The following is a 27,997-nucleotide window of genomic DNA, read 5'->3' on the forward strand; positions in this document are numbered from 1 at the left end:
AGTTTAGAGAGACTTTGTTCCCTGTCTCAGTGTTTTGACTCTGGCCCTACTCAGAATGAAAATAATTACAAATTTAATTTGTCTCATAGATATTATCTTTTCTACTGACCTTAAAAATATCAAAGAGCTTCTCTTTAACAGGGCTATGAAACCTTCATATGAGACAAAACAAAATAAATAAACTCAGAAGAACTTCAGTTATTATCATAGTTGTGTGATTTCAGGAGAGGCTACTCTATGTAATATGCAGTCAGATGTCCTCACCAAGGTGACAGCAAAATTTTTTGCCTTTTTCTATAAAATAAATATGACAGTGTTAGTGAGCTTTAGGTGGTTGTCAAGAAATGCTCTGGAGCAAAAGCAGATATCTGAAAATGAAGTGCCATAATGTGAAAGGCATGCAGACATGGTATGTTACTATGTGAGAACAAAATTATTCAGATGTTTTTGAATCTGCACATGGAAATGGGTTTGAGTTCATGTAATGCTTTGTGTATTAAAACTTGCAAGCATTGCCATTTAACTTTTTTGCTGGGATTGGATTCTTTGTTTTGCAACAACACCTTTTATTCCTTGCAGGCTGTTTCAGTTTCATTTCCTCCTGTGCATGAGAATGATGAATTTGCATAACAGTGGTCTTTTCTGGGACAGAATATAGTGATGTCCTAAGCACAGGGATCAAGGAAAAAGAGAAGCACCTTAAGTGCTACCACAAAACTTCTGTAACAGAAAAGCAATTTGCAGGAGATTTAAAGACTGTGAAAGCAGGTATCAGGTATTAACCAAATCAGCATCTCTCCCATTGTGTGAAGTTCAGGGCTTTGAATCACAGAATCACAGACTGGCCTGGGTTGGAAGGGACCTCAAGGATCATGAATCTCCAACCCCCCTGCCAGGCAGGGCCACCAACCTCCCCATTTACTAGACCAGGTTGCCCAGGGCCCCATCCAACCTGGCCTTGAACACCTCCAGGGACGGGGCATCCACAGCTTCTCTGGGCAGCTCGTTCCAGCACCTCACCACTCTCCTGGTAAAGAACTTCCCCCTAACATCCAATCTAAATCTTCCCTCTTTCAACTTATAGCCATTTCTCTTTGTCCTGCTGTTATCTATCCTTTCAAGAGTTGGCTCCCCTCCTGTTTATAGGCTCCTTTCAGGTACTGAAAGGCTGCAATGAGGTCACCCCGCAGCCTTCTCTTCTCCAGGCTGAACAAGCCCACCTCCAAGTTCCCTGGGTCCTCCTTGCTCCCTTGCTCCCTTTCTTGTAAATGGGAGTGATGTAACCCTTCCTCCGGTCATCTGGGACCTTGCCTGACAGCCATGACTTCTCAAATATGATGGAGAGTGGCTTGGCAACCATCTCAGCCAGCTCCTTCAGAACCCTGGGATGCACAACATCCAGCCCCGAAGACTTGTACTCATCCAATCTCATGAGGTGGTCTCGGACTTGCTCTGCCCTTACCGTGGGGGGGCATTTATCCCCCTGGTCCCCACCTGGAGACTTGGGGGTGCAGGGCTCAGGGACATGAGAAAGACTAGAATCCTGGCCACCAGTGACGACCGAGGCAAAGAACTCCTTCAGTACCTCAGCTTTCTCTTCATCCATTGAAGCCAGTTCTCCTTTTAAATTTACTAAAGAAGGTAGACCCGTTTTGGCCTGTCTCTTCTGGCCAATGTACCTGTAGAATGTCTTATTGTTTTTCACATCCCTCGCCAAGTTCAGTTCTACCTGCACCTTAGCTTTCCTGATCCTACGTCTGCAAGTCCGGACAGCATCCCTGTACTCTTCCCAGGTGACATGCCCTTGTTTCCAGAGCTTGTACACACCTTTCTTCGCCCTCAGTGTGCCCAGCAGGTCCTTGCCGAGCCATGCCGGTTTCCTATCTCGTCTGCCCACTTTCTTATTCAGAGGGAAATTTTTCAAAATTCCTTTGAAAAGGAATTTGAGCAACTGTGAGAACATTGCTGCTGACATTCTTTCCCTTCAGGTGCTTTTCTATAACCATGAGCACTACAAAGCAAATTTTATTATTGCTGGAATTTGACAGGTTCTTATCCAGCTTATGAAAGGAGGGTTTGTTTGTTTGTTATTGTTTTATTGGTAGTTGTTTTTTTTTCTTTTTCCTCTTTTCTTTTTTTCTTCTCCTTTGGAAACAGAGACCTTGGGCATCTGTAGTTGTTTTTGAAACTTTCCTCATGAGAAAGTGCACATTATAAAAAGGGGAGATGGCATTGAAGACCAGATTTCTGTGATAGAGTAGTACTTGGTAGCTATGTCTTGCTACTGACTGTGCTTGAAGAGCCTGTGCTAGGCTTGTCTCTTAGTCTGTAAATATTTTGGGCTGACCTCCTTGTCCTGGTTTTCATTGTTTTCCTTCAGAGTGTGTGTTTCAGGAATGTCCTGTGCTAAGATATCTCACTCAAGTCTGTCTATTTTCTCAAGCTCGCCTGCAAAAGAAGGTGTCCATTGTGTCAGCCTATGCATGCAAGTGAAATGTGATCTTTTGATGTGTTTGTTTGTATGTTGTTTTTTTTTAACTTTTCTGAAGACAAAGGAGTGCTGCTGAGATTAATTTCACTGTACAAATGTGTGAGAGAAGCAAGGTATGCTTACGTATTTTGAAAAATATTGAGTTCCTAGAACAGAAATCTGATTTATTCTGATGATAAAAATTTTAGAAATAAGCAAAAGGTGATAGAATGGCTCAGCTAGCAGGCTATCTAAACTCAGATCAAGACTTGAACGCTAAGCAGGACATATAAAACACCAGAAAGCTGTAGAGATTTGTAGCACTTGCTTGGCATGCTGACCAAAAGGGACAGGCAGTTTCAGCTGCTCACACTTGGTTTGTCTGTTTCATTGTAAGTAGTGGCTACTGCCACCTGCGGGAGCTTTGCTGGAACAGGTGGTGTTAGCATTCAGAGGTGCAACACCGTTAAGAAACCAGATGGGAATGTGCTATCAGAACTTAGTGTCACCACAGAAGAGGTACTAGGGGCTTTTTTCTATCAGTTTGCTGTGGTGCAGCATGATTACAGCAGTGGAGGGCTGATCTCTAAGCAAAGTTACATGCTCAAAAGGTGGTATTTTAAAAAATACTTACTAACGGTTGATCTTTACAAAATAAAAATGATAGTGGTTAAATATACTAAAAAAATTTCATAACATCTGCACTAAAATGACTTGAGTTAGAAGGCTGCCACTTCTACTGAGTTGATAAATGGCTGTGCTCTACACAGAGCTAATGTATCAGAAGTAAATACATGTACAAGGTTTTAACAGTGAAATATCTTTCTGCTTAGGCTTTGAACTGACACTCTGCAGGGGTATTTGGGAGTGTGCGGGTTATTTGATGGAATGTCAGTAGAGGTTTTGATCCCACAGAAGACCCTGCAGAGAAGGCTTCCTCTTTGTTTCCCTTGGCAGAGCAGCAGCCTGTGGTGGTGTCAAGTAAGGAGTCTCACAACGTGTTTGGACATTGACCAGATGTCTCATCTTTTCAAGAAATTCATTCTGTACAAAGATTGAAGGAGAAGATTCCATGTCATGTTCCCTCCTAGACCTTGTATCCCCTGTTACTTTGCAAAAATTCACTCTCTTGATTAGTAAAGTGAAATACAATGATTTGTTGCTGAACTCGATCTTTTAGTGGGTTTGAAAAATCATTGCCAAGCCCTGGGGCAGGACTAGAAATGGATTCAGAGCTGTAGGAGAGACTGGAGAAGGAAGATGTATGTGTAGCAGTTAAACCACAGAGGAGGCAGCCAGCTCATTCCGTTGGCTGGAACATTTGTGATGTTTTTCAGATCCCAAACCAGTGAATTGCAGCAAACCAAAATGAAAGTGACAAGGGGAATTCTGTGATTTGGTCTTTGCTTGAGGGGAAAGAGTTGGGTATTTTTGGTTGCAGCTGCAATTTGGACAACTGACTCCAGAAACTAGTCAGAGAATGCTGTAGCCTTGTGCTGTTTAGAAGAAAGATGGAAGAGAGGTTATGTTGCCATGACTTTCACTGATAGAGCAAATGAGATGCAAAGAAAGTTCTATTTCTTCTTGTCAGGTGTAGGTCAGATGATTTTGTTCAAACCAGCTCATCTCTAGGTACAGTTGCCATAGTGTCACTTTTGCAGCCTTTCTGTGGGAAATGAGGTGCTAGGAAGACCTGCTTTGGCTACGAGACATCTTATCCCCTTCTCAGCCACAAAATATGGCTTGGAATGCTTCAGTGTGTGTTTTGATGCAGGGGAAAAAAAGGCTGAGAGATTTTTGCGGTAGAGGACTGCTGGAGAAGGGAAGCAGTAATTCACACCCACATTCAGAGCTCGGCTGGAAGGGAATGAAAGGAGCCATTAGAATTCTGTGCAGTCTTGAAGAACTAAATACTAACTTGAAACAACACTTTAATCTTGAACAAGTATTGCTATGTTACTTTGAAAGACTGAGTAGTGATGCATAGGCACATCAGCGAGGCTTAATGGCATACAGGGATTTGTGTTCTCATCATTTCTGTCCTTTCTTTCCATGATATTTAAGTTTTTTCAGTGTCATCTCTTGGTTCATGTGAAAGAACTGTGTTAGTGTTTGCATTTGATCTAGCTTTCATGGTTTATGTGACCTTGGATCAAAGCTATTCTCATGGGTTTCAGAGCAGTAATGCTTCTGGTCCAGAAGGGAATTTGAAGGCAAACAAATTACTAAAAACTATATCTAGGACGGATGTTCTTCTTCTCTAACAAAGATATATGCAACATTTAAGAGCAAAATGTCAAGTTCTGGTTGCACTAATGTGGGTGAGATTTTTGCAATAACTTTCCTTGGAATCTGGAGTTCATCCTGTGGCCTGTGACTTTCTGAACATTGTTGTTGGTTGTCTGAGTGATACTGCCTTCAGAAACACATCCACCTGAGAAGTGTAACATTCTGTGCAGGCTGTGCATGGGCATCTGAGCTTACTTGTTAATTTGCAGAATATTTTATGTCAAGAAAACTACAAATACTCCCTTTGTCCCAAGCCAATCTTACGCTTCCTTTTTTTTAAAGTTGTAGCAGGAAGAATTCATCCAAATGCTGTTTAAAAATAAATGAGCAGATGGTTTTACTATTATCTGTATTGTGTGTAATGTCAGTTGTTTCACGTCTATTAATCTGTTTTTGTGGCTGTTTAAACTGCAAAAAGCTAAATCTAAAAATGAAAGACAGTATTTTAAAGGAATATCTCTGTTGATCATGAATGAAGTGGCTAAAACAGGAGCAGGTCGTAATATTAGTATTGCTTATTTTGCCCCTGGAAGACTGGAAATAAATGCACTGTCTATTTAAGGCTCTGTGCAGTGAGAAGTTTTTGAAGTAATCCAATCAGCTTCTTTGAATGTGATTGCTTCCAGCACTTTGGAACAGATACAGTGTAGAGGTTAGTGATGTGACACAAAGGAGGGGGTTCAGGTTGGATTTTGGTTTGTGATGTTGTTTAACACAAATACATAGCTGGCTTCCATAGATACCACTGCAAACAGTGCTGTGATCAGGAATAGTTTCTTTCAAGCTGCTTGATGCTTTTTTAGAGTGCAGCAGTAAGTTGCTTAGAGAACAAATACAGAACAGAAATCTTCTCTCTAATGAGAATCTCTTCAAGAAATTGGAAAATTGCAATACTTCAGTTTATAGTTATTTTCAATAATTAGGAAATATCATATTTTTATATTTTTGGCAAGGCATGGTCAGTTTAAGAGACCAGGACTGTATTTGTCTGTGAAATGCAGGTATTGCATATTTTTCCACAGTATGCTTTTTAAAAAAAATTTTTTTCAATCAGTTGTGTTCTGTAAGTTGGAACGTTTTCTCATGAATTCAGTTATGCTGTGTTATTGATTTGGACCCTGTGTTTAAAGGAAGTAAGGTCTTATATTTTTCATAACATCAAAATTTAAAAAATATAATTTTTAAAAGCAAACCAATCTACTAAAAGGAACAACAAATCTCTTGAATTAGGACCTCCCAGTATGCCTATTTGGGTGGCCCTGGCCGATTATGGCCTGTGAAAATGCATGGTCATATATCTGAATATTTTTGGTTACTCTTAAAAGATTTGCCTAATTAAGAAATGTAAACGGTACGGCTGTGTTTATTCATAAGTTATGAATACATACATATTTCAAGTTCTCTTATTGGTATGCTCTGAGAAAGACCGCTTAGGCAAAATCACCAAGTACCCCATTGGTTTCAGGAATAGCTGGGCCAAGGGTGCAGGGACAATTTAAAGTTGTGTCAATAATTATATTAAGAATTTTTGGAAGGATCTAAAAGGAATGGTTTTTGAGGTCCTTCATATGATTGATTTTGAAATTAGTAGTACTAGTAATAATAACCCAAAGTTTGCAATACGAGAATTTGGATAAATGGAGCTTGATTGTTTAGCAAGAGAATGAGAATTATGTGCATTCTTTTACATCTTGCTTGCAAGCTTTTACTCTAAGTGTTGCTTCTCTGCTGCATTTTTACATGGGTCGTACATAGCCCCATTGTGAAAAGAGAAACTTATATTCCTACTAATGAATAGCGAAAGATATCTTATCAAAGATTTTCTTTCTAAATTAGAATGATGAATTTCATTCCTTTCTTGATTTATTTATAAACGTATGGTTTTTGAGTCATTGAAACTAGGCACATTACACAAAAAGGGGGCAGAGTTCTATGTTTCTTTAGTTACAACTTCTTCCTTTCAGTAGATTTGCTATATATATCAGAGAACAAAGCTAAGGCAAAACAAAACTCAAATAAAATACATTTATCTGCATTACATGAAGAGAAAATTTAGTTACTTGTTAAAATGTCTGGGTGTGATGAAGTTGGCCTTTTCCTCAAAAGGAAAAAAAATCTAGATTTTCAAGCTGTTAAGTCTATCCTGCAATTTCTAGCTACAGTATGGAAACAAATAGCATTAATGTGAGAGGAAGAAAAACAGGGCTTTTTTTTTTTTTTTTTTTTAATGGATTCTGTTAAAATACTGTTCCGTGTCACATAATTGACCTGACTTTACAGGTGGAACTTAAAAAAAAAATTGCTGACAATGCTATGGGATAATGCCGAAGACTATCTACTGGTAGTGTCAAGTTCGCATGCCATTGAACTGTTTTGGTATTCCTTATCTCCTGTGCAATTTAGAAAAAGCCAGGGAACAGCAACATGTTTCCTAGGCCATTTCTTTGCTGAAAATCATTACAGAGAGTGAAAAGTGTTTCTAGACAATGTTCTGAAGATGTGTTTTTTGAGGCACTGAATTAACTTTCTTCAACCTGGTATACACTTACTATCTCTTACTGTGCTGCACAGTTGCTAAACTGGTAAATCTGAGAAAAACAATTTGTGGGATAGGAATTTTCAAATTGCCTCATATTGTCTGAACGAATTTTTGAAACAGAGCAGTACTGTGGCTATGGGAAGTTTGAACCTGTTCAATAAATACCCTTTGTGTGCAGTAATTAAATGATCCCGCTTTCAATTTACCATTCTGTTGTTGCAAATGCTAAGGTCATTCAGTGCCCATTTGAACCCTGATGGATTTTGTGCAGAAAGCGATAGGTCGTGCTTCACAGAGAGATGAACACAGGCACTCCATTAAATTCCTGATAATTGAGTGTTGGTAGGTGTCCTACTTTAAGAGTAAAGCTTTCTGGTACTGACTTTGGATGACAAAAAAAGAAAGGGGATAACTTCTTTACAAGATTGGTTTGAAAGAACCGTTGGCCTATATTAGACAAGGAAGCTTGTACTTGCATAAATAAAAGTTGGGGCAGAAGAGGCCAGAAAAAATAAATGATTGTCACTTTTATATCATTAATATGTCAGTAAGTTACTATCTGAGCATTTTCATAGTGAAGTCTACTTACATATTTACTTTAATTCTATGCAACTCAGAACAGTCAAATCCAGAAAATAGATAAATATCCACAGTCTATTATTTTAAACATGCACTATCCTGAATTTGCAATACAAAACAATTTACATAACATAATATGAGCTTTACCACTATTAATTTTAGGGAGCAGAAAGAAAACTTTTTGTCTAGTTCCGAATGTTCAGTGTGCATCATGTTCTGCAGACAAAACACCTGAGTTACGGACAAAGCTGCTTCATCAGTGGTAATTTCTGAGAAAGAGCTGACAGATTTTATCTTGAGTAGAGATGAACTGGCTGATATAGGAAGTCGCATGCAGCGGCGTTTCCATCAGCTAAATTTGAATTAGCTGCATGCATTAATGAAATCTTGAGATGTGTTAGTGGATCACAGCTTCACATCTGTCTAGGGTATTTCTAAACTTTAAAAAAATATGTGAATTAAATATGATGAATATAATTGCCCTGGTTAGCATGCCTGAAATTCTTTTAGTGACTTAAACTGCTTAAGAAGCCCTACATTTTTGGTATAGTTTGCTATTATTGTGACCTCAATTCCATTATTGGATGCTTGTGTGGAAATGTTTTAATTTTAGTTCCAGTGATAGGATTCAGAAATAGACATGTGAATTTGAGAGCAAAATAATTGAATTGGAAAGAAAATGTTTACCTTTTATCACTGTTCAGTCTCCACTTCACTGCAGGATGGGTTGAGGAGATCTCCCAAAATGTGTCTGATGAGTGTCTAAATTCTATGCTGAATCAGCTCTGTGTCAACAGTTCTAGAAACTGAAAGGTTCAGCAAATTCATTAACTTCAGCAGCACATTGGTGTAAGCAACTCTTTTGTCACGATTTATAGATCTCCACCTAGAAACTCTCTTTTAGCTGAGAGGAAATGTCCAAGGTTAAGGACTGAGATCTATCAGATGTAATTAGTGCTTTCAGTCTACCATTGTGATTTATAAGATGGTCCTTTTGTGCCTACCTGCCTGTAAATAAATACCACTGTATTTATTCACATCCGCATTACGTTCTACCGAACAGTACTGTAGATGAACTCTAGGGAGTTTTATCTATTTACTTACATATCTTACATCTAAACATGGAAATGATGAAAGCTGAAAATTCCTCCTGCATGGGGCAGAGGAGTGTCCTACTGAAATGTTCTGATTTTGATTGAGATACAATTTATTTTCTTTGTGTCTGTTAGGTTTTACTAAGTCTGTCTCTGCTGAGATGCCAGATAAGGCACCAGGTGGTACAGAACCTGTCCCCAGGAGTGAAGGTGAGTAATTTTCTTCAGAAACATTCAGTATTCATGAAATTTCGTGATTTTTGAGAAGAATTAAGTCAAAAAGTGTTTCTTTTCCTGAACTTTTGTTAAGAGAAAATTGAAATGACTTAGTTTGTACATATTTATCCAAATAGCAGTAAACTTTCACTTTTTTTGCGTAACCTTTCTACCTCTCCCTGACTCATCCTTCGTAATACTGCAGTACATAAAGACACCTAGGGACAACCAGTTGGCTGCTGGGATTTTACCTTTAGGAGATAAGTTCTGTCCCATTTAAATATGGAGCTCCTATAGAATAGCATCCAATTTTTAAGTGGGACACTTAAGTCTCATAAAACTTAAACGGACAATCGTGAGACGACTGATACAAAGAGGAACTGTGTATCTGTGACTTCTATTGAAACAGGGAAATCTTGAAGCATTCAAGTGTTCAGTCTCTCTGAGAATTAGACATCTTTGAAATTAAGCAAGTCACAACACTACCTTGAGGATGTTGTTCAATACCTTGTGCATTTTAAGCTATTTGCATCTTAAAAAGGTGTATTAGGATGTAAAATTTTGCAACATTTGCTTAAAAAAAAGCCTTCTAGGTGGCCACTGACTAAGGGAAAGTTTGGAACAGAGATATGCTTGTTTACTTGGTTAGAGAGTGGCACAGGGTTCAAGGATAGAAAATTAGGGTTCTGAACATACAAGTATCTGTATGTTGGTGTACTGTTTTTTGCTGGGATAGAGTTCATTTTCTTCATAGTAGTTGATATGGTGCTATGTTTTGGATGTGTGGAGGAAACAGTGTAGATAGTGCACTAGTGTTTTAGTTGCAGAACAGTGCTTGCGTAGAGCCAAGGACATCTCTGCTTCTCATGCTGTCCTGCCAGTGAGGACGCTGGGTTCATACAAGAAGCTGTGAGGGGACAAGACCAGGACAGCTGACCCAAAACGGTCCAAAGCGATATTTCATACAACATGGTGTCATGCTGAATGGTAAAACTGGAGTGGGAAATTTCCCAGGGCTGTCATTGCTTGGGGAAGGACTGGGCTTCAGTAGACTGGTGGTGAACAATTGCTTTTCTTAACTTTTAATTTTTTTTTCCTCTGTTTTCTTATTAACTGGAGCACTGGAATAGGGTTGCCAGGGAGATTGTGAAGTCTCCTTCTATGGAGGTATTCAAGACCCATCTGGACACCTAGCTGTGTGACCTATTATAGGGAACCTGCTTTAGCAGGAGGGTTGGACTCAATCTCTTGAGGTTACTTCCAACCCCTGAAATTCTGTGACTCTGTGTGATTTTGTTCTTCTGTGTGAACTTCTGTAACTGTGGGACATTGTATTGCTATGCAAGGGACAGCTACATGAGTTAAAATCCTTGTTCTCTTTCCCATAGAACTTCCTCTGCAGCTGCTCGTTATGCTTTATGGTATATATTTTCAAGCTTTTTGTGTTTAGTAGCTTCTGATGCCTACTTAGTTAAGCAGACAAATAGTAAGATGTCCTGCAGGTTATTAGGGAAAGGTAAAGATGGAAAGATTTCTGACTCCAAATTCAATTAGAGTTATTAGGGATACCGTGGGTAAGTTTCTTTCTATTTATGATTCATTTAAAAAAAATGAATCCCAAGTTGTCTGTTTTGATGTAATTTATGCAAAATTCTTGTGAATTGAAGAAATATCCCATATTCTGGAAGAGATCAAAAATGGTCATTGGAGTCATTAAGAAACTGTATATAAGGCTGTGTAACTGTGTATGTTGTATGTGTAAGGGAATACTTGCATATATATATATATGTATGTATGTATTTGTAGAAATGGATTTGTACATATGCACCTACATATGCATAGTCTTAAACAGTGAGGTCCTAAGAAAGCTGTTCCCAGTTAATGGCTTTGAGTGCCAAGTGTCTGGCAGGTGTGGCTACAGGGTTCCTTGAATGGATGTGAACACGGCTGGGCTTTCTTGGGCATGCTGCACTTTGCCTTTCATATTTTTTCCTTCAGAAATCAGCTAACTTTTTCCATCATTTTTGTTTTCAGATAGCATTGACATTCCTTTCCTCCCTAGCCTAATATATCAGACTTTTGACACAGGAATGAGAAACCTGAAAAATAGATGAGGTTTTTCCTATGGAAATTACCTTTGTACATTTTGATGTGAACAGTATGTTGGTTTTCATGACACTCTGTGTTCTATGAACCACTAGCATGAGGAAAAAAAGCCTGAATAACTAGAGCAATTTGTAATTTTTATCTAGATTGAAATAACACATCCTCAGGTACTTGGTCAACAACAGCAGTAATTGACCTAAGTAAAAATTCATACAATAAAATATAACTAATTAAGCATACAGAACAATGTTGACTCGTCATTTTCAAATTGCACTTATTTGTTGTATTTTACTGCAGTTATTAGCTTACAAAGATCTTCAAGTGGGTTGTTTTAAAATGTTATTTAACAGAAAATACTGAGTGAAGCAAAATGTCGGTTAATCCATATGCTTTGCTTTTAATCACTTATGAAATTAATCTTTTCCTCTTAACAAAATGAAATAATGAATAATAATGATTTTTCACGTGGAAGAGTCGTATTTTGTCCCAGTTTTAGTATTCTCTTCAAGACAAAACATGCTGCTGGTATTTTCTCATGATACCAGTTAGAATTCCTACATTTGAGAGATTATTTCCGTAAATACTATTAAAGAACATTGTGATACTGTTTGTTCAAAAGAAGTGCCAGGCATACTCCTGTAGCTACTCTAGCACTGACGTGTAAGATAAACTGACAAAGTCTTTGTTCACATGCATCTCTTTGTTTACTCAGTGCTTATACAGTTTACTAGTAAACAGGAATGTTTCACTGGTCCAAAGTATGACTGAGTCAGAAATCAGAAATGTTTAATTCTTCAGGGTTGAAACATCATTGCTAATTATGTGTGTAAGCATTCCTGTGAACTGTATTAATTATTTCCAGACATCTTACTGCTGATTGTTTTTTCCAAAGAAATATTTATTCTATGAGTTGTCTTTAGAAAGGTGTGTTTGTTGTTACAAATGTCTGTTAATTAGCATTTCACATTTATAAGGGTCAAATTGAGTTGGCCAAGTGTTAGCAAGATAACAGATTATCTAGAAAGTTTTAAAAAGTCAGTGTTGCTTTAACCTAGGAGTGCCCCTCCCTGCCTCTCACCCACTGACCCACTGCTCCATATGCTCTGGTTAAATCATGAAGCACATAGAAGCAGACAATTGAGAAATGAGTTTCCTGTAATTAAGTTTCTGTAACTTAGTCCTTGACTTGAGGGTCCCCAGTGAGTGGGCAGATTATTTGCTTTACTGCTGCCTCTTCTGTCAAACCCTTTTGAGTCAACACTTACATTTATAAATGTCACCACTTGTTTTGTGCTGTAGGTAAAAAAAAAAAAAAAAAAAAAAAACCAACAACAACAAAAAACACATAGTACCTGAAGTTTCTGTGGTTGCAAAGATGTAGGGGTGTGTGTGTCACATGTGAGAAATATTTCTCAAGAAGGTTGTGTGGCTATCAAGGAGCAGTAGGCAAATGAATTAAAACAAGAAACTCCTCCATGATCCACATATAACTGTTTCTTAACTGTTCTCCTACAGCAAAGCTATTATATTCTATTTACAATGGATGCATTTAGAACAATGTGCTATGTCAATACTAGGAAGTGGATAGAGTGTATTTCTGTTTCAGCTTGCAAAGGAACTAGCATTTGTTCTGCTCGTGTTTGCTGAATGGTCACTTTTCAACTTGTGGTTTAGTTAACACTTTGCAATTAGACTGTGACAGGAGTATCTCACCCCTTGTGCAAATTCCTCTTCTTGTGCTTGGGGAGAGGCTCCTGTCATTCGCAGCCCTGCTTATAATGGTGTTTGGAGCTGGGCAATTGGTCATCTATGAAAATTTATGGGAATCCCTGTAGATTTTTAGTCTACATTTTCTTTCAGGGGAATGATAGTGGACTTTTCATCATGAACTATCAATCTTAGGGTATAAATTTATTGATCGGTATCTTAAGAAAATGCCTCTGATACTAAATGGCCTGTGTAAAAACTGAGTGCTTCAGCTGGTGGATTTTAGGTCTTATTTTATTTTATTTTTTTGTTATGATACAGGGCAGGTTGAAAGAAAGCAAATTATGTTTACCTTAGTAGCTGTTTGGAAGGCTCCTGGGCTCAAAGTTTTTGCGGTGTTAGTCAAATGCCCTCAAGTAGTAGTTTTATGCAAATACTTAGAAGGTTATTCAGGGAAAATCTTTTTATGAGGTTTCCCCAGTCAGTTTCTCTGGGTGCTTTTCTGTGCTTTAAGGAGCAGTTATCTTTGAAGAGAAAGATGTGATGAAGTTGACCTCCCCCAAACACTTCCTTCTCCATCTGTCTCCCCACCTTCTTTCATTAGTTTCCATTAGTTTCCCCATCTGGACCCTCCCTTACTGTCCCTGTGTTTAGAGCTAGCATCCTGAAGGAAATTTGTGCTACACCTATGCTTTATAAACAAGCACTGACAAATCCCAGCGGACAGCAAGGTGACATCATTGCAAAGCTTCCTATAGTAACAGGAGTGTTTTTCCTTGCATTGTGTACCTGATGACACTAGTGGGAGCCTACCAGCTGTTACTGTTATTTGTGGTAATACTCATTTAGCTTCATAATCCCTCTGACATATGTTTGCATGCTATTTTGGCTGTAATGTGTGATGTGTTGCACAGAGATAACATGCAAGCACAGCCATGTCAGGCTTCAAACTGCTGAATGGATTATGCGCTTAAATGAAGAAAGTAGCACAATTTATGCCTCTACATTTTGCTAAGACTGATTCCTTCATGACCAGAGTTCCAGGGGAAGTTCAGGTTGGTGGATGCTGAGTGTTGCCTCCTGTGCAGAGCTTCACATGCTTTTACTGGGTACATAGCAATGAAATGGTATATTTATGGATAAAGTTGCTGTTACACTTTACTATTGCTATACCACTTTTCAAGAAATACAAAATTAGCTGGGACAGTGAAAAATCTTTTATAAAGCTTTTACTGATCTGAAGTGTGTGTGGAGTCACAAATAACACAGATACTAACTTTTTACGTGGTCTCATACTGGTAGGACAAGGGGGAATGACTTTAAACTAAAAGAGGAGAGGTTTAGGTTAGGTGTTAGGTGGAAATTCTTTACTCAGAGGGTGATGAGGTGTTGGCACATGTTGTCCACAGAAGCTGTGTCTGCCCCATCCCTGGAGGTGTTCAGGGTCAGGTTGGATGGGGCCCTGGGCAGCCTTATTTAGTGGGGGGCAGCCCTGTTCATGCCAGGGGGAATCAAAATGAACAGGCTTTAAGGTCTCTTCCAAGCCAAATCTTTATCTGATTCAATGAACTGTGGTAATAGTGCACTGTTGGGTGGTGATTATGTAATTGGCTTACCTGCTCCTGTTCTCTGGAACTAGTTTGTTTTTATTCCTTGCTCCTTTCTATGTTTCCTGCAGCTTGTTACTGCCAAACTGAAGGGAAGAAACATCCAGAATAAACAGTGTTGATTGTGAGACTTATAGAAACCCACTGTGGTGTTACGTGCACAAGAACTTGTGGCCATTGGATAACATTAGATATGTGAGATTCAACACAAAAGGTCATGACTGTTTATTCAGATGATGTTAGATTTTGTGCACTGCCCTGCCAAAGATAGTGTAAATGTAGAAATTCATGCATGTTGAAGGGGAGACCAGAGAAATTTCTGGAAAAGAGCTCCAAATAGAAAAGCCACTACAAAGCAAGGAAATCCCTTTAGCTGAAATTAGTAAGAAGCTAGAAGAATGCTGAGATGAAATATAATCATAGAATGGTTTGGGTTGGAAGGAACCTTTCAGAACATCTGTTTCCAACCCCGCTGCTACAGGCAGGGACACCTCCCACTACACCAGGTTGCTCAGAGCCCCATCCACCTGGCCTTGAATGCTTCTAGGGAGGAGGTATCCACACCCTCTCTGAATGCTCTGTTCCAGTGTCTCACCACCTTCATAGTAAAGAATTTCCTCCGAATATCTAGTCTAAATCCACCCACTTCCAGTTTAAAGCCATTTCCCCTCATCCTGTCACTACATGCCCTTATAAAAAGTCCCTCACCAGCTTTCCTGTAGGGCCCCTTCAGGTACTGGAAGGCCGCTATGAAGTGTCCCCTGCAGGTACTGGAAGGCCACTATAAGTGCTATGTTCTTACTGTCCCCAAGAATATAATCTTCATGTACTGGGTTATTTTTCCTTAGTTACTATTCGTAGTCTGATTTTTGCAGCTTCCTTTATTCCCCAGAAATTCATACCTTGGAGGATGACCAAGTGTCTGTATGAGGACAGTATCTGAAATTCTTAACCCTAGGGCTGGTGAAGCCTAGCAAGTTTGAAATCTGATTTAGAAAGGGAGAAAAGCAGAAGGGCAAGGAATTTGGGTTTTGTATTTCAGACTCCTCACTGCTGTCTAAGTCACTGGGCCATGCTAGGTTCTACTTTCATTCTCAGCTGCCAGCAGGATGTTATCTTGTTGTGCTCCTCATGCTTCCTCAGCTCAGTGGAGTGGAGAGGGGAGAAGGCAGCAGCGGCTGTAGCATCCTTCATCTCAGGCAATGAAGGGTGATGAGAGACAGACTGTTCTGGGCTTCATGAAATGATAGATTACAGTGGAACCTGCACTTCACCAGGATATGCAGCTGTTGTAATGTCCTGCTTAAGTCACAGGCTACAAAGCTTAGCTATTAACTGGTACACTAACTTGTTCTTTGGGTGCCCAGCATTTCCATTGCCACCCTGGTTGGCTGGTGCTTCAGAGGTCAGCCAGTTTTGTTCCTTTAATCAGGTAAAGAAGGCTTGTTGTGGCTTGAACTGTCTAAACTTGAGCTTTGGAAAATGGTGAGTGGTGCAGTTTTTGTTTGTGTTTTAGCTTTTATTGATGATCCCACTTTTAAAGAATTGCATTTATTCTTCTAGCTCACTGGTAATTAATTCATAGTTCTGAAGCAATTAAGAAGTGTAGCACTTCAGTTTGGCGCATTTCTTGTTTTTATATAAGTAAGTTATAAAAATAGTGTTTCGTGATTTACGAATATTGTGTACAAATTAATTAACCACCTATAAGTAAAGCAATGCATTGAATGCAGCTTGCATGAAGCAGTCAAATATGAACTGACACGAGGAAAACCAGGTTGTTTCTTTAAAACTTTTGGCCTAATTTACTTCTAAATTGATGTTCCAAGATGAGAGAAGTCTGAAACAATTCAAACATTGCTGAAGGAATAGAGATTCCTTCTTAAGGTGAAAATTTTAATTCTATGATTCTCAGCTTTATCATATTTACATAATAAACAACTCCACCCGCAAACACTGTAGAGGTAGAACATGTGGATACCATAGAGGAGTTATCAGCATTTGCCTTCCTGATCAGAAGAAAAATGTTGTTTTCTGTGTTGCTCTAAATGGATGACTGGGGCACAGCCCAGCAGAGGTGGGGTCAGAGATTTGTGTCTGTGTGGCTGCACAAGTCGGGATGCACCCAGGGTCCTGTTTCCTCCACAGCTCCTGTAGTAGCCATATGCTGCCCCTTGCTCTGCCTAACTGCTTTCACCCAGAAACAGGCAAACCCATTTGTCTGTCATAACTGACAGCTTTTCACCTTCGCATCCTATGTAGGATCGATCCCATCTAGGTTAATGTTGGGCCACTGGGTTCTAAAGAGTGAGCTCTTCAAAAGACTTTTTTTCTCACTCTTCTGTTTTACTGCAGTTCAGACATTTGTAGAGGTATTCTTTGCTCAAAGACCCTGTGTCTGCAAGTACGGGGAAGTAACTGGTGTTTCATGTTCAATTTGAGCATTCTTCTAATGATGGCTAAACCCTAGCGTTCCATGGTGGTGACGGGGGAACACTTCCTTTCACTGAGGATATCCATCAAGAATGATCAAGTTTCTAATTATTACATTCATTAATTGCTTTAAGCTTAGTAACGTATACAAAAAATAATTCAAAGATAACGACTGATTGAATTCTTCATAAATAACAAATTCCATTTTTGCTTCATGCTTAGTGTCTGCCTTGCTTACATCTCCAGAATGTGCTGCTGACCCTAGAAAAGCTGTAGCAGGTTTATAGTTCTTTTCATGCTTAAAAAGAGTTGAACTACCATTACAGTTCCCAGAGAAAGACCCTGGATAGAAAATAGACTGTGATGACTTTGTTATGCTGTAATCATGGCTGAGTGTGACCTGGAGTGAAAATACAGAAGTCTTATTCTGTGATTAAAAATGCTGGTAGTATACTTCACATCTGCTCTTTCTAGGTCAGGCATGATAGCCATTGCTTCTCTTGGGATTTCTTTATGGAAGGATTTTATCATCAAACAGTCACTTTTTGTTAAAGCCGTTATTGTTTATTAAATTACTCTTCAGCAGTACTTAGAGCACCCTAGAGTGATGTAGTTATCATGGAAGTTACCTTAAAGATTTTGATATAAATTGGTTTCCCTAGCCAGTGTCTTGTTGAGTGGAAACATGAACAAGAGAAAGATCTCCAAACTTCTGTCAACTGCATAGGGTTAATGTCCAGGAAGTGAGTGACAGTAGCAGTTAATCTTTCTGTCAGTGTTTAACACAGTAACAGGATATAAAATAGATATAAGTACTCTAAAGTCAGTAGTTTCTTAAATGAAATTCAATTTTAATCCCCCCCAAAGTACTTTTGAGATTTCCTCCACATTTTTTCTTCCTTCTTTATTAAACTGACGTGCTAGAAATTTGTTTTGCAATTCACTGATTCCCCAATCCTTAGCCAGCTTTAAAGGCAACTTATCTTATTAACCTAGAGGGAACTACAACTCTTACCATAAATTAGGTTGTGATGGTTACATTCTTTCATCTTGAGGTAACTGCAGCCTTAAAACCAAGAGTTTCAAGGTGTTAAAGATACAAGGACATTTTGCTCTTTTATAATCTTGGAATCATGGAATCATTTGAGTTGGAAGGGACTCTAAAGGGCCATCTGGTCCAAATTCCTGTAATGATCAAGCAACACGAGTATCTCCTAGGTATTTACTGCTTCACTCTGAAAAACCTAAGCAAGATTGCTAGTATCAATTATCACTTAAGATAATGTGTCTTAAGGTGTGCGTCTGTTGTTTTTGTTGCTGTATTTGTCTTTCAGTCAGCTCATTATATGCCGGGCAGTAATTTTGGGCTATGCCAGTAACACTAGAAGTGGGCTGAGAGGCCTTAAAATATCCTAAATTTAGAGAGCTTAACACAGAGGAAATCTCAGTTGTTAGGTTTTGCTTTTTTAATTGGCTCCCCTTAGTTTAATTGAGCTTAAAAAGGGGGAAATTGTTGCTTGCTGACAGACAAGGAAGGGAGCTAGCTTTGATGTTTTATGAGCAATAAAATATTAATAGAAACTTCTTGCATGTTTGAGTGATACCTCAGATTATTGAAGTCAGTTTCTTGGAGAGTCAGCAAATTGGCAGCCTGATTGCAGCACTACTGAAATACCTTCTGACCACAGAAGGCAAAGAGGGGTAAAGGTGGGAGATTTGTTCCTGTTGTGCTATTTCCGGGTCCTTTAATGGCTTGTGCAAAAGCCTGAGTGCCTAGGAGGCTTCTAGTCTTGAAATTAAAGCCATGATATGTCCTGGTACCTGCTCTGGTCAGAACATGCTGTGAAACTGATTGTGCAGTTCAAGACATTAAAAATTACCGAATCCTTTGAAAATAGCAACTGTTCTTATTTTGGCTTTTTGGAACAGTACTTAATATAAAAAGCCATTATGCTCATCTTGGCAGTGGTCCACACAACACATATTTCACAGAATAGTTCAAAATGGACACAATTCCCAGACGGAATACACAATTTTCTTCTCATGTCCATGAAATGTACACCGTACTTCAAACAGTGGAAAGACTAAGAAATAGTTTAAGATGATAAGAACCTGAATATAACCTCTATCTTAGTGAGCCTGGACTCTTGGAGATCACTGGGAAAGCCAAGCAATCCAAGTTATTTGGGTTCTGTTATGTCTAGCTTCTGTCAAGATAGTTGTGAGCTACATGCCTCCTCTCAAGTCTGCTTGTAAGAAAGGTTGCTATCAGTTTATACGGTTGTAGTTTTCACTGTGTAAAAAATGTTGATGTTTAAGTCTTATCTCATGAGTGGGTCTGTCTTTGACAATGAAAAGCAGTTATTTAAGCATCTTGTAAAGCATGAGGTTAATCGTTGGGGAATTTTGCCTAGTGTCTGGCCAGGAGACTGTTCTGTCTAGTCGTATCCAAAGCAGGCCAACATTTCTAAAGATGGGATGTCCTGTCTTGCATTTTTTTTGTTGTTGTTGTTTAATTAAATAGACAATCAACAGGCAAAAGGAAATCCTTGAGGAAGATAGAACTTTGCTATGACTCTCTCAGAAATAAAATGGCTGCATTTCAAGATTTGTCCCTGATTGGGATCCCTATCCACTGAGACAGTCTTGGTTAAGATTAGATTCTAGCCCTAGGAGCTGCCTAGGCATTCCAAATGAAGCACAGAGAGCAACTGCTTTGGGCCTGAAGTGTAAGTACATACATATATGTACATACATATAATAAATATAAGTCCATTTTTTTCTCTCTGACTGTTAGGTGGATTTTTTTAAGGTTTTGTTGTTGTTGTTGCTGGTTTTTCTTCCCCCCCTCCCCCCCCCCCACACACACAGTTGAGTGGTAGTAACATCAATTCATGTTTTTAAAGGCTGTCTAAAGCCTCATTGGCTTTCTACTTCCAAAGAAGTGACAGCATTAATTAGAGGCACTGGCCTACTCTGACAGCAGCTGGCTCTTGAGTGGGAAACTGAAGGTGCCCAAGAGTTGTGTTCTCCTCGGTCTGATGACACAAATATTTTGTGAGCTGCTAAATTAGGCAAAGTATTGTGAAAGATTTGTTCTATGTCAGCTGTTAGATATGTGACAGAAGATTTTCTTGAGTTTGAAGTCAGTCATAAACTTGTTGCTTAAAGATATTTATGAATAATGTCTGATGTTTATAATAAAATCCTATTTTTTACTTGTGAAATGTTCAGCAGTTCCAACAGCACAGATGCATTCCTGTCTTCTGCTACACTGATTTCTTTTCATCAAGGACGGGAACTGTGCAAACCTGATAGAGCTGTGACCTTAACTGAGACTGTGTAGTGTCAGGGCTATGGGAGAGAGAACCAAACCCATCAGAATTACCACTCATTTCTGGGTGTAGTGTGTGTTGTGTGCTCCTTTTTATGAACAGACGTAATAAGAGGTTGAGCCTTTGTTTATAGGGCAGGAAATTCTTCCTCTTTGTGTTCTACTTCAGCTTGATTGCTTTTTATTTTGTTTTGTTTTCATAAGCCCTGATGAGGAGAGTCTGACTCAGATTTTTTACATTCTTTTTCTTTCTTTCTTTCTTTTTTTTTTTTTTTTGAGACAGAACATTTAAATGAAATTTTGTTTTGTTTTGTTTTCTCATATCTCTTTTTTTCTTCCCCTTTGTATTTTTGTCTTCTGTTCCTCTTTGGTGATGCATTTAGATCTGTGAGGTATTTTTTGGGGCCGTTTCTTTGGCAGGTGGAAAATTCAAAGTTTCACTGAGGAAAAAACCATATATGCACAAAAACAAACAAAACCCAAAAACACAAGGTGTCTGAACCTTTACACTTTAAGAATTTAAAAGCACTACTGTTGTGACTGAAGTGTATGATACCAAAATTGAAACAGGTTTGCACTTACCTATGGTGGGAAAATGTCACTGCATTGTTGCTGCTTCTGAATACAGACAAATAAAGTTCTTTCATAAAATTGTCAAAGTTTATAGGTGTATTTACTTTACAGCTACTTTTATAAGCTACCCACACCCTTCTCTGCATGTGAATGGAAGAACTCAAAAGGACACACTGATAATGTCATACCAGGAAACCCTTAATGTAAAACACAGAGAATGGACAGGGCGGAGGGCAAGCAAAAACCTTGGGAAAAAGTCCTACTGAAGGCAATAGATGGAGGGAAAAATGGGTAAACACTTTTGTAAGCTCTGATACACTATTTGATTCCTTGCTTCCATGTCTGAGCCTTTGCAATTCTTCAAGAAATTAATGTGAATTAAAGCAGGAAAAACAAAACAAAAGTAGAAATGAAAACACTGAAAACAAATCAACAACAACAACAAAAAATCACAAGTCTTGCAGAACTGAAAGTACCATTGTTGATCAAAATAGATCCCACATAATCCTTTTCTGTTAAATCAGATTCTGATTAAGTTTCCTTAAGTCAGGATGTATTCAAGAACTCTCTTTTGCAGACTGAGTTTGTAACTAAGTTACTATATATGAAAATACCAGTTCAAATATTTTAGACTGAGATAGTTTTTACAATGTGTGAAGAAGCACAACTAGTTGATATTTGAGTGTATATACTGGATTTAATTTTTGTTACAATACGGTACCTGGAAGTAGCTTTGCCACTTAAGTGTCAGGTTTAGCTACTGTGTATTTCACCTGAAACACTTTAGCAGGAAAGTTTTGAAGAATACATGATATTTGTAGGGTTAGTAACATTGAAGTCATTATGAAGTATTGCCAATTTTTTTTTCTTCTCCTTCTCCAACCAAACAGCATCTTTCATGTCTTGGATTCCAAGTATTTAATCTGACTTTAATGCATAGCGCTCCTGCACAGCTGATATCCTCACCTTAAGTTCAAGTTTATGAAGATCTGCAAAATTGTTACGTATGAAGCACTCTATATGTGAAGGGGATTATATAAACACTTTTGATGCTTTTGTTTCTAAGTATAAAGCTAAGATTTTAACTGCTAAAATAAATAATGAATCTTTGCAACCTAAAGGCCTGTATTGCAAAAGTGATTTTTTTTTTTCACTGTACCGTACTTCCTTTTAGAAATAGAGTTAGTCTTTAGAGTAAAAACTTGCTCTGAAGAATCAAGTGTGTTAAAGATAAATTAATTATGTTGTGAATTCAGTCATTTCTCTACAAACATGCCTTATGTTTAGCTTCCAAAAGCAAACTTTGATCAAAGCGATGGTTGTTGCTCTCAGAGGGGCACTTCTGAACTGTGTAAGTTGAATGGCTACTGTCTCATCAATAGATTGAATGCTGTTAGACACCTTAATAAAACAAAAGTTGCCTTTATTTATTTATTTTCACAAGAAATCCACTTGGAACAGCCTCTTCTGTCCTCCCAGTTAATGCAGATGTTAGGAATTCCTTTCTACTGACATGGAAGAATGGCTAATCCAGGTCAGTCAGTACCTTGTAATTAATGCACATTCTTTCTTTCTTTCTTCCCTTTTTTTGCTTAAGGAAGAAAAGGGAAGGGGGCAGGACAGTCCCCTGTTTGAAGCTCTTAGCAAGTCCAGAGTGATTTTGAAGGCTATGAATGGAGTTCAGGTTGCAGAATAAACTCATGCAAAACTAATAAATAAAAGAGGCCTTTTTGTATAAGAAACTTAAATCCAGAGTTGTTTTATGGTTGTTTGTTTTTGTTTCTGTGGGATTTTTCCTTTTTTTTTTTTTTCCTCACTCTTTCTTTTTCACTCTGTACTTTGAAACAATATCTTACATTAAAATAGCCATCATTTGAAGGGGTTAAGGGAAAGCAAGATACAAAAGCTACTTCGAGCTCAGTTTGTTACCTTGACCTTTGGATGTTATTGATATAGCAATCATCTGTGTTCACAGATATTTTAGCAAATTTATAATCTGAAACTGAGTGTCCAGATAGGAAATGATTCTGTAATTAGGATAAATAGTGCTGAATCTGATGACTTAAAGTCAGTTCTGTGCATAAATCACGGTTGCAGCTGCTAGTCTATCCTACCTTGAGTCTTTTCTCAATATTTTGGCTAAGTACTTTAAAACCTGGATAATCAGATTGGCTGAGTGTTAGAAGGAGAGCAGGATTCAGTGTTTTTGGTTTCCTTTCTGTGGCACCTCACAAAAGAAATGCCTCAAAGATGAGAGGTACAGCTTCAGTAGACTGAGGGGAAGATATACTGCTTTAAATAGATATCCTACTTTGTTTGTATATGTTTTATTGAATATATCATTAACAATGCAGGGGAGGCTTTTTTATTATTTCTTTTTATTTTTATACATTCCTCAGAAATTAAATACAAAACAAATCTTGAAAAAATCTCAGATATTTAAATTGGAATGGTTAGGTGGTATTCAGAAGAAAAAAACCTGTGTCCTTCTTGTTAAACAAATAGGAAATATGCGCTCAGTTCTTGTGTGTGATTTAGCTTAGAATAATAATAATAGTAATAATAATTAATCTGCATGAGAATGTTATGAAGATCATTCAAAACTGAAGTGTGTTTTTCTAGTGGGATTTTGAAAGTCTAGTGTGGCAATAAGATGTCAGTGAATTCAATCCTAGAAGTAAAAAAAAAAAAAAAAAACTACAAACAACAACAACATAACAAAACAATCCCCTCCCCCCCCCCCAAAAAAAAACAAACAAAAAAACCTATCAATTCTGCAATATTGTGTAGTTACATAGCTTTTACATGTGTATTTGCATGTAGTATTATCTGCTTCTTCAAATTACTGAAGCGGGTTTTAGTATAATACATCTATTAATGTTGTACACATGACAGTGATCGAATAACATACTAAAATAATAGCTCATACTTTTACTTGTTGACTCAGTCCTAGTTAGGAGTTAAATTGTTAAAAGTTCCAATAATAGATGATTCTTGCTTGAGATCCATGAAGATGATTAGAGGTCTAGAGCACCTCTCCTATGAAGACAGGTTGAAGGAGCTAGGGTCTCTTTAGCTTCAAGAAAAAAAAGCTCCAGAGAAGACCTCTTTGTGGCCTTCCAGTATATGAGGGGAGCTTATAAGCAGGAGAGAGGCAAGCTTTTTACATGGGCAGCGATAGGATAATGGGAATTGGCTTTAAACTAAAGGAGGGGAGATTTAGGTTACAGGTTTGGAAGATATTCTGTACTCAGAGGGTGGTAAGGCTGTGGCACAGGCTGCCCAGAGAAGCTCTATGTGCCCCGTCCCTGGAGGCATTCAAGGCCAGGTTGGATGGGGCCCTGGGCAGCCTGAGCTGGTGGGGGCAGCCCTGCCCATGGGAAGAGGTTGAGACTGGAGAATCTTCAGTGTCCATCCATCCCAAAACGTTCTGTAATTCTATTCTAAATATTTGTTATATTTAAATCTTTTACTTCTTTCCAGCTCTTCCCTTCCATTAAAAAATAATAAATTAGTCAAGCTAATTTTATTGTAAATGGTGGCAGCATGTCCGCATCTCTGTCTTGTTTTTCTGACTCTTTCTTTTGTGACTTCAGGTTGCAGACCAAGTTGTAATGTAAAATGCCAGGATTGCTTTTTATCATTATTGGATACTGAAATCAGAATGCAGTTAAATAGTCTGGTGCTACAAATTTTGTAGTATTTGACATTCTGCCTGATTTGCCAACTTTGTCTACCAGTGTGTTTAGTCCTACAATTAGAATTGATGCACTGATTTTCGTTAAAGATTCTAAAGAAATCACTTTTTATTTTCTACTCAAAATGTGTCATTTTTGAAGGACTAATATGTGCCCTGGAAGATGAGTGACTGAAGCTTATCAGTGAACCATGAGCTCTGAGAACAATAAAATCTGAAGGAACTTTCTCTTGAGGCACACACACACAAAATCTATTCATTGTCTATCTTGGATCACTCTCAGCTGGACAGCAGTCTGTCCAAGTCTCAACTGTCACCATTGCTGGACTCTGTCAATCCTTAGCCAAGGCCCAATCTCCACATTAGTCATTAGGGACTTAGCTTTCTCTCTTAATTACCCACAGGATGGTTAAGCAGTCTGTCAGCCGGTTGAAAACAGCCATCTGTGTATGCTTACGTAGATCCCGTTCTGTTTCCAGTTTCCTAAGACTGCATAGTAGACTCTGACTTTCGAGGTGCTTTGTTTTGATGTGTATATCTGTTTGATACTGGGGCCCTGCTGAAAATCATTTATAGTAATTGCTTTATTGCGCACTGTATTTCCATCCTCCTTTATCCAGTTACAGGCTCCAGCAGCACAACTGGATTTTGCAGGGGCTCCAACATGTGTAAGGAGGCATCTGAGCTGGTGCTGAGTCACAGACAGCACTGTCACTCAGAGGGCTTAGGTACTGTTTTATGCACATAAAAACCACTGTTCTCTTGTATGATGTTACTTAATATTGCTGTGCCATGTCCTTGTGCTACAATATGATTGTGACTAATAGCATGGAATGGTTTTCTGAAGCCCATTTAAGGTATTTTAAGGTACTTTGAGATGTTTGTGTCAAGATTTTACAGCAAAACTTTGCATTTAAATGAGATGTGGAGTGGAATGCCCTTAAAACTTTTCTGTGGTATGTAATTTCTCTGCTTAAGAGAATGAAGAAAATTTTGAAATACCTTCTGTAAGCTGTGTTGTTAATGAAAGCAATCCTACCACTAGTATATATAAAATGTAATCTTAAAGCACTTATCACAAGAGAAACTGGCATATTTGGACTCAGTACTGCAAATTTATTGGGGAAATGCTTTCAGGCCAGTACTTACGCTTAAACAATTTGAAGATTGCATAGAGGCTGACATGCTGAAGGCTAGGTGCTTGTTCAGTTTCTTACCAAAGCGGTATGATTACATGATTCAACTAAGCAGATAAGAGGGAACTAAGGTTCTGTATTCATCTACCTCTGCTTGCTTTCCTGTGATATTTCAGGAGCAAAGCCAGCAGGAAACAGCTATGTTATTATCATTTTTAATCCAATCTGTTTAGCCATCCCCAAGCCAACTTGCTATGGAGCTTTGCAGCTGATTGTCCACGTCAGTTATGAACATTCTGCAGGGTAAATCATGTTTAGTGCCATGGATTTGTCCAGCATTTCAACGCGGAGGCTGAATTTAAGATTAATATAGAACTTAGTAAGGTGTTCTGATTTCTGCACAGTGAACAAGTGAATTTAACTCCTTTTCCTCCTTTGTTTAGCTAACTCTTTGCTAATGAAATGGAGCTCATAGAATCAAGTGATAAAAACACGCTTTACCTCTGAAATAGATGAGGGGCCGTTCCTCTTCCAGGCAGGGCAACACGATACTTTTAATGCTGTGTTATGTAAGGACATAAATGACAGCTTTACACAGAGCGATGTGCACAGCCTGCAGAGGGAAAGTGTTTTCATTGGCTCGAGGGCCAGCCTTTGAAATCTGCGTGTATATACTTCCTTGCCTGTGATACTTAAACAAGTCCCTGACTTACCTAAGGATCCTCATAGGAACTCAACTGCATTATAGGCAGCCTATAAGCAGGAATTTCAACCTGTCATCTAGGGAGAGTTTCCTCCTTTTTTTTTTTTTTTTTTTTTTTATCCTTTTTCCTTGTTCTGTACTTAATATTTTACTCTGCCAACTCCGTTCTCTGTTCCCCATTTCCCAGATCTCATCCTGGGGCAAATAGAAGCAGCTGTCAATTTAAATCTGTACAGACTACTGGCTCTCCACTGCTGTGAGGCTCTTTAACACTCACTGGTACTACTGTTTGACGGGGTGTTTATTTGCAGCTGGAGAAAGGTAAGTTCTGAATAGAACATAACACTAAAGATTTAGTATCATTAGTAGAAGAAAGGTAGGTGTCATTTCATCAACAGATTGAACCATCCCAGTTTGGAGGAGTTGGTGTGCAAACGTGTCAAGGTGGTAAAAAAAAAAAAGAAAGAAACCTCTGAAAATGTATCTATAGAGAGGGAAAGACAGGAGACCCTGTTCTTATTGCAGAGGCTGGGAAGTGACATAAAGAGGGGGAATTGCTTGTGAAACACACTACAGGTGTGCGGGTTTTGAGAAACGAGTTCTTCATTCAAAGTTCTAGGATTGTATTTACTGATTATTTGGTACAATTGTTTTCTTCTGGTGAAAATGCTTTGCTCGGCTTAGTTAATCTGTCATACAATAACTTAATAAAATCTCTGGTTATGATCCGTGCTCTCTAAGTGGCTCTTCTTTCTAAAGCAGAGCAAACACCATCTCTGATTTTAAGGTGTATTCTCAGTGACTTTTTTCTTTTTTAACAGTATTTGCTCAGTGGTTGGCATAGTCCTCTTTAAAAATTTTTTCTTTTTTTGCTTACTTGAGCGTGTTTTGTCTGGCTATCATTGATTTTATCGCTCATTCATAACTGGGAAACTCAATACTGAAGTCAAACACATTTGAGTTTCAGATCCAGACAAGGTTTCTTGTCATTGTGTTTCCATCTTGCTTTGTGCAAACAGGTAGTGCTTTTGTTGGCTATTCTGTACAGCAATTGCACTGAAAGCATTTGAAGCCAATATTTTTTTTTTTTTCAGAGTAAACATTCTGTGGTTAGGAGGGCTTAATTAGTTCAGATACCTTGACTGCTGGTGTAATTTCTTATCTTGAAAGCAGTATCCACTAACAAATCCTTTATTTATGTTGAGCTTTGGAATTTCCCTTGAAATGCCTTTTTGCAACCTCTAGCCTATTAATGGGAAGTGAACAGACTGTCAGGTAAAGAGCGAGGCTGCAGTTAATCAAGTTAACCATAGATGTCAATGCAGATTTCTCCTCACCAGTGTCTGATTGGATGCCTGTGATTAATTTCAGAAAGTGCTAGTGTCATGCTTATTCCTGTGATGTGGTTTGTTACCCTTTGTTGTACCATTTAAGAAAAGAATCTTGTGTTTACGCATGGAAGGACTGAATTTGTTAATCAAATGTCTAAGGCTATGTTTTCGGAGCTAAAAAGA

General features: G+C 38.4%; 1 protein-coding gene across 4 annotated transcripts in view; it reads left to right on the forward strand.

Annotated features, from left to right (window-relative positions):
- The window catches only part of PLEKHG1 (pleckstrin homology and RhoGEF domain containing G1), a 130,963-nt gene that overhangs the window by 27,136 nt on the left and 75,830 nt on the right, over nucleotides 1-27,997 (forward strand). For 2 of the 4 annotated variants that reach the window (XM_025148936.3, XM_004935612.5), the window contains exon 3: nucleotides 9,107-9,181. The exons of 1 other annotated variant lie outside the window; for it this stretch is intronic. The gene's annotated coding sequence lies outside the window, so the exon portion shown is untranslated. Of the gene's footprint in view, nucleotides 1-9,106; nucleotides 9,182-11,932; nucleotides 26,805-27,997 lie in introns of those variants that run through there. One more of the 4 variants, XM_040697649.2, reaches the window with a different exon arrangement.

The sequence above is a fragment of the Gallus gallus genome, chromosome 3 (assembly GCF_016699485.2).
Source record: "Gallus gallus isolate bGalGal1 chromosome 3, bGalGal1.mat.broiler.GRCg7b, whole genome shotgun sequence".
NCBI lineage: Eukaryota > Metazoa > Chordata > Aves > Galliformes > Phasianidae > Gallus > Gallus gallus.